The sequence below is a fragment of the Eschrichtius robustus genome, chromosome 1 (assembly GCF_028021215.1).
Source record: "Eschrichtius robustus isolate mEscRob2 chromosome 1, mEscRob2.pri, whole genome shotgun sequence".
NCBI classification, from domain to species: Eukaryota; Metazoa; Chordata; class Mammalia; order Artiodactyla; family Eschrichtiidae; genus Eschrichtius; species Eschrichtius robustus.
In genome coordinates this window covers 27772732-27786639 of record NC_090824.1, presented here as the reverse complement: position 1 = coordinate 27786639, position 13908 = coordinate 27772732, and positions in this window count along the sequence as shown.

The window sequence follows — 13908 nt, the reverse complement described above, 5'->3', positions numbered from 1 at the left end:
CTCCACCTGGAGGCGGCAGGTGACTGGCAGCCGCACAACACAAGCTCTCTACGAGCAACGTCATGCCAAGTGCCAGGGCGGAGGGTGGGAGCTGGTGGCATCTGCCGTGCCGTCATGGGCGAAATGCCACTGAAAGAAGGCTAGGTTCTCAGGTCAGAGTAATTAGAAGATTCTGGCTTTGAGTAAGTAATACATTTGTAAATTACTAAAAAAAAAAATAAGTGACTTGCCAAATTAATATAAATTAAAGAATTTGTTATCGCCAAGTTTTACCAACAGTTTGGATGGTTTACCACCTCTTGGAGAGAGAAACATTTAACTTCCTGGGGTCATTTGGCAATGAATATATATTATTTGTATCATACGAAAAAATTATTTTAAAATCATATCATCTAATAAGCATAACTGGATCATTGAGCATGCCTTAGCTGCTTTCTAACTAATAATGATTACTACACTGGAAGAATTGATATTTTAACCAAGAGGAACTATACAACAATAGTATAAACCATGTATATTTTCAGTTAAGTAGCTTCCAAAAAGAAGAGGGGTTTGGTTATAGTTATTCTAACTACTTAGTGAATATTTCCTAAACTCAACATTTTCAAACCCAAACTCTATAGCTGCCCCTCTGCCTTACCTCTCTGCTACCTATCTTATTGTTCAAGCCAGAAGGTGGAGAGTCTCTTTGACCCCTGCCCACCTCCTTATCCTCAACATTGATTTGGTCACCATGGCTGGTAAATTTTTGGGCAAAAATGGCTCTGAACTATATTCTGCCATGCTTTTCCCATTATGTTTTCCTGATTCCACGTCTCATAACTTTTCACCTGGACAATTCCAATACCTCATGACTAGTCCCCATCCTCTAGCCTCTCCTTACTCTCCTTACTCTGGTCCTTCTACATTCATTCATTTATTCATTCAACAAGCATGGATTGAGTGCTGACAACAGACGAAATCCTCTGCCCATGTGAAGCTAACATCCATGCAAAGGGAGACAGATGTAAAAACATAGTAAGTAATGGAAGGCCGTTATATAGGGCCTTGTTGGTCATTTGTGAAAATGTTGGCCTTTACTCTGAGACAAACGAAGACCCATTGGAAGGTTATGAGCAATGTGACCTGACTTAGTTTTTAAAGGCTCATTCTTTACTGGGTGGGGAATAAACTAGGGGGCGGGGAGCAAGGGTTGAAACAGGGAGACTACTTAGGAGGCTCTTGCGATAATCTAGATGATAATAATCCAGATGAGATGGCTTGGACCACGGTGGCAGTAATGGAAGTGGGAACTTGTGTCAGATCTTGGATATATGTTGAAGTTGGAGCCAACGGGATTTACTAGCAGATTAGATGTGAGGCCCAAGAGAAAAAGAAGTATTACTGATGATGACTCTGAAGTGTCTGGCCTGGAAGGATGGAGTTGCATGAACAGAGCTGGGGAGGGCTGCAGAAGGAGTGGGCTTGGGGAGGAATATCAGGAGCCCAGCTTTGGACATGATAAATTTGGGGTAATTATTAGACATCTAAATGAGGGTGTTGAGAAAGCAGTCGGATAACTAAGCCTCAGGTTCAGTGGGGAGATCTGGGCTAGAAATATAAAATTGAGAGTTGCTGGTGTGTAGATGGGTGAACTCATCAAGGAGTCAATGTAGATATAGAGGGGGCTGAGGTCTGAGTCCTAGGACTTAACAGCATGAAGAGGCTGGGGCAAGAGGGGACCCAAACAGGAAACACAAGGACCAATCCGTCCTAGGAAGAAAGCTAGTCTAGTCTAGGAGTGTGTGAGGTCCTGGGAGCCAAGTGAAGAAAGTGTTTCTAGGAGTGGGGAGAGGTCAAGTCACATAAGGATTGTGAATTGACCGTTCAAGTTAGTAATTCCAGATGTTAATCAGAGTCATTTGGGATCTTGATCAGAGCAGTTTTGGTGGAGTGGAGGGGGGGAAAGCCTGGTTGGATTGAATTTTAGGGAGAGGACAAGAAGAGGAATTGGTGACATTAACTATGACAACTTTTTCAAGGTGTTTTGTAAAGAAGAGAGAAATGGGACAGTAGCTGGAAGGAGAAGTGGGGTCAAGAGAGGGTTTCTCAAAGGAACCCTCCCACACTGTGGTGGGAATGCAAACCAGTGCAGCCAATGTGGAGAACAGTATGGAGGTTCCTAAAAAACTAAAAATAGAGCTACCGTATGATCCAGGAATCCCACTCCTGCACATATGTCAGCAGAAAACTCTAATTCAAAAAGATACATGTTGGGAATTCCCTGGCAGTCCAGTGGTTAGGGCTCCGTGTTTCCACTGCAGGGGGCATGGGTTCGATCCCTGGTCAGGGAACTAAGATCCCGCATGCCAGGTGGAAAAAAGTTAAAAAATAGATACATGCACCCCAGTGTTCATAGCAGTACTATTTACAATAGCCAAGACGTGGAAGCAACCTGAATGTCCATCAACAGATGAATGGATAAAGAAGATGTGGTATATATAGACAGTGGAATACTAATCAGCCATAAAAAAGAACGAGATGATGCCATTTTCAGCAACATGGATGGACCTAGAGATTATCATACTAAGTGAAGTAAGTCAGACAAAGACGAATATCTTACGATGTCACTTATATGTGGAATCTAAAAAAAGTGATACAAATGAACTTATTTACAAAACAGAAATAGACCCACAGACATAGAAAACAAATTTATGATTACCAAAGGGGAGATGGGGGGAGAGGGATAAATTAGGAGTTTGGGATTAACATATACACACTACTATATATGAAACAGATAAACAACAAGGACCTACTGTATAGCACAGGGAACTATATTCAATATCTTATAATGGAAAAGAACCTGAAAAAGAGTATATATGTATAACTGTACACCCGAAACTAATACAATGTTGTAAATCAACTATACTTCAATAAAAAATAAATTTAAAAAAAAGAGAGAGAGGATTTCTCAAGACAGGAGGAATATCAGGATATTTGCAGGCTGTTAGCAATGATGTTGTAGAAAGATAGTATTTGTTAATATAGGCAAGAGGGGGAGAATTTCTGGAGCCTTGTCCTTGGGTAGGAAGGAGGGGGTGCGATGTGGTGCACACGAGGAGGGCTGACTTTAGAGAGGAGAACCCTCAGTTCATCGGTGGTGGCAGTAGAAAGGCAGGTACGTGGGCAGGTGCTGGCATGGGGGTAGATGCGGTGATGGGAGCTGGGGGAAGTCCCTTTTGATTGTTTCAGTTTTCTCAGCAACATTGTCATTGGCATGAATTTTCTGAACTGTAGGTCTGCTTATGCCCATCCATGGAATCAAAGCCTTTGCTAACTTCCTATCGACCATATGGTTCAGATGTCTCAGCTCCTCATAACATGGTCTTATTCTAACTCCTCTGGAGCCACTACCCTCAACAGTTACCTGCATTGAGTGGTTAAGAATCTGCCTGCCAATGCAGGGGACGCGGGTTTGATCTCTGGTCCAGGAAGAACCCACATGCCGCGGAGCAACTAAGCCCGTGTGCCACAACTACTGAGCCTGCGCTCTAGAGCCCGCGAGCCACAACTACGGAGCCCGCATGCCACAACTACTGAAGCCCAAGTGCCTAGAGCCCGTGCTCCTCAACAAGAGAAGCCACCTCAATGAGAAGCCCACGTGCCGCAACGAAGAGTAGCCCCCGCTCGCCACAACTAGAGAAAGCCGGCGCGCAGCAACAAAGACCCAATGCAGCCATAAATAAATAAATAAATAAACAATAATAATTTGTAAAAAAGAAAACAAAAAACAGTTACCTGCATTGCACTGTCCTGGGCTGTGTTTCCTGAGCTCACCAAACCCCTTCATGCCTCTGGGTCTTTGCACCTACTGTTCCCTCCGCCTGGAAGGCCCTTCTCCTGCTTTTCCACCTGAGAAACCTCTACTCCTCTTTCAAAATCCAACTGAAATGTCAGCTCCTTTCTGAAGCTATCAGTGCATCTCCCCTTCAGACTCTGAGCTCCCGCCTTGTGTCCCCAAGTAGTGCCTGACCGCGAATTGTCACCAAACAGATTTGTGGTGACTCAGTTAAATAAATTATTCTCTCAGCACTTTAGACTGACTTTTGTCTCCTCATTAGAGGTACATTATTTCACATCTCTCTAGCACCTAGCACAGAGCCTTGTGCATGAAACAAAATCAACACAGACAGACCGAGAGACAGACAGACAGACAGATAGAAGAGCATAGAACCACCAACTGCCACATCTCCCTTGTGGGTTATTGAAGGTACTGTTTCTAGTGTTCCGTGTAGTCTTTGTGCCCTGGAAGGCACAACTGCTAGAGTAAAAGACAGGACTCAGTGTGTTCAATGAAGCAAAAATCAGCAAGAATGCCTTGAGGTCAGAAACTGGAAGTCCAGCCAGACTCTGCTGTGGTTGGGTGCCCAGAGACGTTTACGCCTGTCTCTGTAGGACAATCATGGAAACTCTGCATCTGGGCAGCTGAGAAACAGGAAACCTCTGTGCTGGGGCCAGCCTGCTGCCCAGAGCCCTTGATCTGGGTGTGGCCTGAAGCAACAATGCTTTCTGTCTGAAAATTAACTAACAGCACTCTCACATTCACTGATCGAAGTAGCCATTGTCACAACCCTTTAAAAATAGGTTTACTGCCTTTCTTAGATTATGAAAGTAATACAGAATCATTTTACTCCCCAAATATAGAAATGTATTAATAGGAGAAGAAAGACACTTATAATGATTCCTCCTAGAAAAAAAAATCACAGCTAACATTTTGGTGTTCATCATTTTTTCCAATGTTTTTCTCTGTGTACAGATAAATTTCCATAATTACTTTCATTAAAAAGTCAACAATGGAATCATAAATGCATAGTTCTATAGCTTCCAATTTTTTTCCCTCTTTCGTGTCAATGAATATTCATCTACAGCAAAACTGTGAAAGCCAATTAGTCCACTGTATGGATGTACCATAACTTATTTAATAAATTCCCTTTCTAGGGACAGTTAGATTCATTCTTATGTTTTCACTATTATAGCCGTAGCATGGACCTTGGAGTCTGACTGCCTAGATTTTTTTTTTAATTAATTAACTTTTGGCTGCATTGGGTCTTCGTTGCTGCCCGCGAGCTTTTCTCTAGTTTGTTGAGCAGGGGCTACTCTTCGTTGTGGTGTGCGAGCTTCTCATTGCAGTGTCTTCTCTTGTCACGGAGCACGGGCTCTAGGCACGTGGGCTCAGTAGTTGTGGCTTGCGGGCTCTAGAGCACAGGCTCAGTAGCTGTGGCGCATGGGCTTAGTTGCTCCGCGGCATGTGGGATCTTCCTGGACTAGGGCTTGAACCCAGGTCCCCTGCATTGGCAGGTGTATTCTTAACCACTGTGCCACGAGGGAAGCCCCTGACTGCCTAGATTTGAATCCCTAGAGCCACTTACTAGCTTTGTGACCTCTCTGTACTGAGCCTTCCTGTCAATAAAATGGGAATAACCATAGTACCTACTGTTATCATAGGGGTGTTGTGAGGATCCAACGAGTTAACATATGTCACATTTTTAGAGCAGCTCCTGGCACATAGTAAATTGCTGATGTGTTAGCTATTGTTATTATGAGTAGTATTGGGTTGAACACGCCTATCTATATCCTTGGCAACTTATCCTATTATTTTCTTATGTTACATTTCTAGAAGTGGAAATTCTGGGTCAAAAACTAGGCGTATGTTAAACTTTCATACTTGTCACCCAGCTGCCCTCCAGTTTATACCCAACTGATTGGGAGTAAAGATGAGGGTCTGAAGGAGAATTTTCAATTTTGACTGTATATTTCTGTATTAATTGAATTTTCATAAGAAAGTACTCATGCATTACTTGTATATACACTTTTATATAGCCAGTTTGCTCTCTTACCAACATATCTTTAAAAGAACACATCCTCTCATCCTCACCAACACTGAGCATGTCAGTCTTTTGTCAGAGTCAGTCTTTTAAATCTTTGCCAATATGATGGGTGAAAATGTTATCTCATCATTTGTATTTCTTGCTCATTTTTCATATATTTTGGGAGAAATAGTTATGTTGTATATACTGCAAAACTTAAACATGTTTATATCATTTGAGTCAATGACTCTACATCTACGAAGTAAAATCAAGATGCTATTAAAAAATAAAATACATTTTTAAAAATTAAAAAAAGAAAATGAGGGCTTCCCTGGTGGCGCAGTGGTTAAGAATCCGCCTGCCAATGCAGGGGACACGGGTTCGAGCCCTTGTCCGGGAAGATCCCATATGCCACGGAGCAACTAAACCCATGCGCCACAACTGCTGAGCCTGTGCTCTAGAGCCCGCGAGACACAGCTACTGAAGCCCGCGAGCCTGGAGCCCATGCTCTGCAACGGGAGAAGCCACCGCAATGATAAGCCTGTGCACCACAGCGAAGAGTAGACCCCGCTAGCTGCAACTAGAAAAAGCCCACGCACAGCAACGAAGACCCAATGCAGCCAAAAATAAATTATAAAAAATTTTTTAATAAAAATAAAAAAGAAAATGATCTGATACCCACAGATTTATATCAAGAATGATTATCTTAATATAATTTATAAGACTAGAGAGTGGTTAAATAAATTATAAAGTATGATATCATCTATGTGATGCTATATTATGCAGCCATTTAAAAAAATCATGTTTGAGAAGAGTTTGTCAAACATTATTTCATAGTAAGTAGAGGGGAGAGAAAAATCACGTATTAAAAATACAAAGAAGAAAAGGATGAGAAAGAAATACATTAAAATGTTAGCAGTAGTTCTTCATGGGTGATAGAACCATAGGTAATTTTTTTCTCTATTTCTTCTTTTTACTTTTCTGTATTTTCCATATTTTCAGTGGGTATGTTCTCACTCTTGTAATTAAAAAAAAAAAGGCATCCCTTGCCTTGGATAATTTAATAAAACTTGCATTTATAGGGTAGCCTATGCATGTTTGGGGTCAGAAAATATATGGGAAATCTCTGTACTTTCTGCTTAATTTTGCCATGAACCTAAAACTGCTCTAAAAAATAAAGTCTATTAAAACAAACAAACAAAACTGGCATTTTTCTCTTATTGACTCTTTCCCAGACATACATTTCTGGGCACCAGACAGGAAGAACCTCACTGGAGAAGAAAATTCAGCTACAAACACAAGCACAGAACACAGGGCTTGTAAGTTAACTCCAAAGGTATGTAGGATTTTATAGCTAGAAAGTGTAAAATGAGGGCGAGGTTGAATTTCAAGTAAATAATAGACATAAGAAAGAAGCTGTGTGTCATCTCTTTTCAGCTGAAGTATTTGAAACCATGGGTACGAGCTGAAAAGACAGCTCAACTGCACAGATCACCTCCTGACATGAGAGCCTTTCTCCCTGTGAGTCTGTGCCCTTCCATGGGATCTCCCTTGAGATCTCCCAAAAGCTCTGCCCAAGAGGGCAGAGGGGAAGAGCTGCCCACAGGGCCAGCTGGGGTGAGACTAGCAGCTCACAGGCTGTGTTTCCCCTTCTGTGGTGTGTCCACATTTAGGGAACAGCGAACACTTCTGACAAACTCCAGCAGGGCCACTAAGAACTAATCAATAAAACAAGGTGGGCTTATGAGGAGTCCTTAGATAAGAGGCACCATGTGAAGTCCAAGAGATGCTACGTCATTCTCATCCCTATGACTGACGCTCAGACCAGATTTATATGAGGTTTATTGTTATTTCCTTGATAATGTTCCTGCAAGGTTTTTGTTGGGAAAATTTAGTGTTTGTCTTTGCAGGATTTTGTTCATTCATTTCCTAGACTCAGTTGGATTCCGATTGGACCAGCCTAGTAGATCACCACTCCAATATAGTTGGAGAAATACGGAGGAAAATGCCTTATCCTGAAACAGCCTCTTCCGTGCAGATGTCATGGGATCTAAGGGCCCACCACGGGTGATTCATAATAGCGATCACTTAATCACACATTTATATACGAATACATTTTTGCCTGATCCATAGTATTTCTGAACAGCCTCCCATCCTCGTACTCAGCAGGCTCAGCAAACTTTAGCTGCCACCTAAGACTTGTTCAAGGTGGCACATCTCAAGGACATACAGCATTTCCATGCTTTACTAAGGTGTTTTCATATACGACCTCACCTCTGCTTCATTTTCTGAGGGTCCCCTGCATCATCCATCCCCACATGGCTATGGGCGGGAGCGGGGGCACCCATTCATCTCTGGTCCAGCCCTGAGTAGCTCTCCCCGCTGCACTGGCTGATGATGGAAATGGTGAGAGGAGGTCAGACTGACAGCCCAACATGCACAGCCCTGACCGTCGACAGACATAGATACAACCAAGTTGGAAGCCCTGGTGGTCTGCGTGACTAGTGCCCATGAATTATAGAATCATCCACTGGTGTTGGATCTGGGTCAGACTCACCAGCTCTTAGGTGATCTCATACAAGTTAACTTTGCCTCTTCCCTCCCTCTGTTTCTTTGTCTGTAAAATGGGGTTGATAACAATGCCATTTACTAGGGGTTCGGTGAGGATCACAGGTGTTAACACATGTCCAGTGCTTGCACTCTCCAGCACTGATAATAGGTGCTCCTTAAATTGCAGCTTCCTTTCCCTGTAGGGCAGGTCTGGAAGGCCCCATAGCCCTGGAACTTTAGCACTGGAATGTGCTTGGGGATCACCTGGTACAGTGGGTGGTTTCCAGACTTTCAGATTTCAATCATTAATAAAATGAAAAAAAAAATAGGATCAGCTTGAGAGTTGCTGACACTTTATTTGCAGTTAAGGGCACAAAAATAAGTATAAAAGACTGCAACCTACTAACATTTTTATTTCATAAAAAAAGAATCTTAACCACCCTGTTTAAAAAAAAAAACAGGAAGGGCATAATATCCAAATAAATTTAGCTTTGTAAAAAAACTCTTTACATTGTCTTTTCTGAAAATCAGTGAAAACATCACAGACCAGTGTTAAGGAATCTCTGATTGTCAAACCATGCTTTCGCTTTATGGATGAGGCAGCTCAGAGAGGTAGAGTGACATGCCCAAGGTCACACAGTGGCTGCCATGTCTCACTGTTATCTAGGACAACACCCCTGGACATAAGAGTTCCTTTCATGTGGCTGAGACAGGTGCTCTGAGCTGAGAGTTAGTAGGTCTGGGCTCTACTCCCAGCCATTTGCCCTCAAGCCACACTTTATGCCTTATCTGTTTTCTAAAATGGGGATGATAATCACCCCCTCACTAAGACTGTCTGAGAACCTAATGAAAGATGAGCTTCAAAACTGCTCGGAGATGCATACCAGGGTATTAGAGAGTGAGGTATGAGGAGTGAAAAGTCTCACTGTCTGTGATTTACTTGAAAGTATTTCTGCCAACAAAAATAGATGAAGCAAATATGGCAACATATGAACAATGGTTAAATCTAGGTGATGGGTTTATAGATGGGTGTTGTTACTCTAGCCTCTCCACTTTTCTGCATACTTGAAATTTTTAAAAATAAACATTCCATCATCATAAAAAGTGCTCTGGCAAGGTGAATGGAAGGGATGGTGTTACTCACAGAGAAGACGCCCTCAGGGAGGTCCGGTCCTGGGCTCTTCAGCCAGGTGGGGCTCGCCACCCCAGGAGCTGGAGCAGCAAAAGAGCCAAAGTCATGAAGAGATTTTGGTTTCCCTGCTTCCTCCCCAGGCAGGCCTGGTGCCTGTGGCTGGGTAAGGGAAGCCTCCCACCTCTTCTCAGTGCAAGGCACCATATGACAGACCCAGCCCTGCTGCAGCCGCTGGCACTGGAGACAGTGAGGGCTGCCTAGCGCAGCCAACCGGTGTGGGGGGGTTATGAATATGCAGATAGAGGCCAGAGCTGGTTGGCTGCCCCCCCCCCCCGCCATCTCCCACTCCCACCCCATCTCAGATGTCCAGAAAAGCCAGCTCAGAGAGGACCTTCTTGAAATGCCATCTCTTCTGTCCTTGCCTAAGGATCCACGGAGCCCCTTGATATTTTGAGGCTGAGTTACCCAGCTTCGCCCATTACACTGGCCTCCAGCAGGGAGCTCCTGACCTCTGCTTCCAGATTCTCCAGAGAGTCAGCTCCAAAGTGAACATCTTTCTCCCTACCCCTCACGCATCCTGAGGATATGGAAACCAGCCCAGCACCAAAAGTATGGCATCTCGGCTCTGCAGGAAGGCTATGCGGCTTCTCCCTCCAGCAGAGGTCTGAACACTTTTGGGGAGGCTGTTTGCTGGGCCAAAAGCCCCCTTCTTTGGCAGAGCTGGGGAGAACTCACTGGCCAAATCATTTCCCCCCAACATCACTAGAATTTTAGCAACTTCTCCTCCTTCATTTTGGGAAGTGGAGTGAATGTTGTGAAATACAGCAATGAAAATCGATGCACTGAAGCTCAATTCAACATGGATAAAGCCTCAAAATGTAATGTTGAGTGAAAGATGTAAATCACAGAATGACACAGGTACTGTGATTCCATTTATATTACGTTTAAAAATAGGCCAAAATGTTTAGATTTTCGCTGAGTACTCATCTATCCATTATTTTTAATTACAACTGAATGAAGAGATAGACAGATGGAATCTAGGTATCATGAGTAATTCAAAGTGAATATAGGGTAGAGTCTCTATTTTATGGACCCCAGGCTCTAGCTCCATCTATCGTCTGGTCAATAATATTAGAAAAAATATAAGTAAGGATGTGAGTGTATAGTTCAGACCACACTTATGAATACTGGGGAATTTCAGTTAAAGAAAAAGAATGCTGAGTATATTATTTAAGCTGAGCTGCCCTCTCTGTGGTGTTTTTTTTTTAAATTAACTGAGCCATTTATTCTTCCTAGAAACACATTTTTTTTCTTATATAATTTGAAAGTAAATACATCTTTTGCTCAATTTAAAGAATAAACAAAAACATGTGTACAGTTTAGGACACATGCATATTGAAGCTGCAATGAAAGCTTGGGGATGGTTAATACGTAATTCAGTATAGCACTGGTTAACTCTGGGATGACCAGCAAGGAGGGTCACATAGGGCTTTGCCATTTCTTAAGCTGCATGGCGAGTGTGGCTATTCTTTTTGTTACTTTTCTTTAAATCATACACATATATTTATACACCCTTTTGAATATATATTTTGCCATAAAAATTTTCTTTTGAACCCTGCCATAAACACAAGTTTACGAACTTGTATTCATCAACTCCTGTCCCAATAGATGATGCTGTGTCCTGAAAGGCTTTAAATGCAGAAGAAGGTGTGAGCTTATTGACTTGGACCCTGAGCTCCACGGAAGCTCATATGTGACTCTCAAGGAAATCAGTTTTAACCTTTATCCTGTGAGAGAAATTTTGCACGCAACTGTGTGTGTGTGTGCACTCCTACGTGTGTGGTGTCTAAGACTGTAACATCTAATTAACTTGGGCAATCACTGAAACTCCAAGAGAAATGCTTTGCCACATTATCCAGGCCTGAGCTTCTAAACTCTCAATCAGAATCTCAAAAATTAATTATTTAAAACTGAAAAAATTAAGTAGTTATCTAAGAAATATTAACAGCAACCCCTGCAAAGGATTGCCACAAGTCCTGTTTACTGTTTTTGGACTCTTTAGCTGCATCCAGCAGTGCTGTCAGCACGGCAGTATTTAGTCATTCCACTTGTATTTATTGAGTACCTATGGAGTACCAGCCACTGTGTCCTGTGCAGGGGATTTAGGAAAATAGAGTCATCTCTTTCCTTCTGCTGTTGTGCCCAATAGAGGAGACAGACAGGTAAAAATGACATTACAATCAAGGTAGAGATACAGACACAATGCTTTGGAAAAACAGAAAAGATATCTGTTAACTCTGCTAGAGGGGATTAGGAAGGGATTCAAAAGACTTTTAGAGGATGATTAGGAGTCCCTAGGCAAATAGGAGTTGGGAGCAGCCCGGGCAAAGATGCGAAGGAGTGAAATAGCACTAAAGCTCAGCACCTGGGAGAATGGGGGTGGGGAAGGTAGGGAGAGGATCACAATATAGCCAGAGGCTAGGTTATCAGGTGCCTGGTCAAGTTGAAGAGTTTGGACTTTATCCTACTGACGGAGAAGCAACCGAAGGACTTTAAGCAGGGGAGTGACAGGATTAGATTTGCATTTCAAAGACATCTTTGACACAGGTGTGGAGGATGAGTTAGAGAAAGTGAGCGTGGAGGCCCAGGTCCTTTCAGGAAGCTTTTTAAATTTTTTACTTTTTTATAAATTTATTTATTTTATTTATTTATTTTTGGCTGCGCGTGGGCTTTCTCTAGTTGCAGTGAGCGAGGGCTACTCTTCATTGCGGTGCGCGGGCTTCTCATTGTGGTGGCTTCTCTTGTTGTGGAGCACGGGCTCTAGGCGCCCGGGCTTCAGTGGTTGCAGCGTGTGGGCTTAGTAGTTGTGGCTCGCGGGCTCTAGAGCGCAGGCTCAGTAGATGTGGCGCATGGGCTTAGTCTCTCCGTGGCATGTGGGATCTTCCTGGACCAGGGCTCGAACCTATGTCCCCTGTATTGGCAGGGGGATTCTTAACCACTGCGCCACCAGGGAAGTCCCCTGGAAGTTTTTTAAATAACCCAGGTGAAGGATGCTGAAGACTTGATCAGGAGCAGCTGCAGGGCAAGGATGTTTTCTCTATTTAAAGTTAGGGCTTCTGCTCATCCCTCCAGAATTGCAGTGGAAGTGCTTTCAGGGTTTGGGTGAGTGAAGGCATCATAAAGCTCCTAAGGATCAGGCAAGAAGACTCAGCTAAAGAAACCAACATGAGTAGGCACCAAGTGGCTCATTCATTCATTCATTCTTAATTCAAACCGAAGCTTATAGAACACCTTTTCTATTAGGAAGGCGAACTATAAAAGTGGATACTCAGGGGCCTGGGGCTTTAAGGGGAGAATAAACTAAAGAGTAGAGGGAGTGCTACCTGCTTTCACTCTGAAGCATGGTCTGCCCAAAGCTGGGAGGCCCAAATTCAGCCCACAAATATTTATTGCACACCTAAACTGTGACAATCTATGTTCTAAGTGCTGGGGATACATTATACTTCAAAAACAAGCAAACAAACTCATAGAGAAAGAAATCTTATTTGTGGTTACCAGAGGTGAGGGAGGTGGGGGTATTGGATGAAGGTATAAACTTCCAGTTATAAGATAAATAAGTACTAGGGATGTAACGCACAACATGATAGATTAACACTGCTGTATGTTATATATGAAAGTTTTTAAGAGCATAAATCATGAGTTCTCATCACAAGAAAAAATTTTATTTTAATTTCTCTAATTTTGTACCTATATGAGACAACGGATGTTCACTAAACTTTTTGTGATGATCACTTCATGATACACATAAGTCATTATGCTGTATATCTTAAACTTACACAGTGCTACATGTCAATTATATTGCAACAAAACTGTAATTTAAAAAAATTGCTGGGGATACATCAGTGAACAAGACAGACAAGGTCCCTAATCTCATGGATTTTATATTCTAGGGGTAGAGTGACAAATGAACAGCCTCCAAAATGCACAGGATGTATGGGGAACAATTAGCTCGGCTGGAGACAGTTTGAGTTGGCACTATGGAAGATCAGGAGATGTGGATGCAGAAGGAAGGCTAGTTGGTGAAGATCTTCAGCTCGGTTAAAGGGCAATGGGAGCCCCTTAGAGGTTCCGTTTCTTTGTTCCGGGGTTAGGGAGCGAGGAAAGTGATTATTTCTTTTTTCAATATTTGAGGAACCTGAGGCTTAGGAAGGCAATGTCACCTGCCCAAGGCCACACAAGTGTAAGATCAGGCAGGCATGTCTGCCAAGGTCCGAGTCCGAAGCCCATGCCGCCTTCGGCTCTTTTCCTGTAGTGCAGAGGAGGAACGGCGCGGTGTCCCTGGGTGCCAGGACAGATGGGCACCTTCGGGAGGACCGGCCC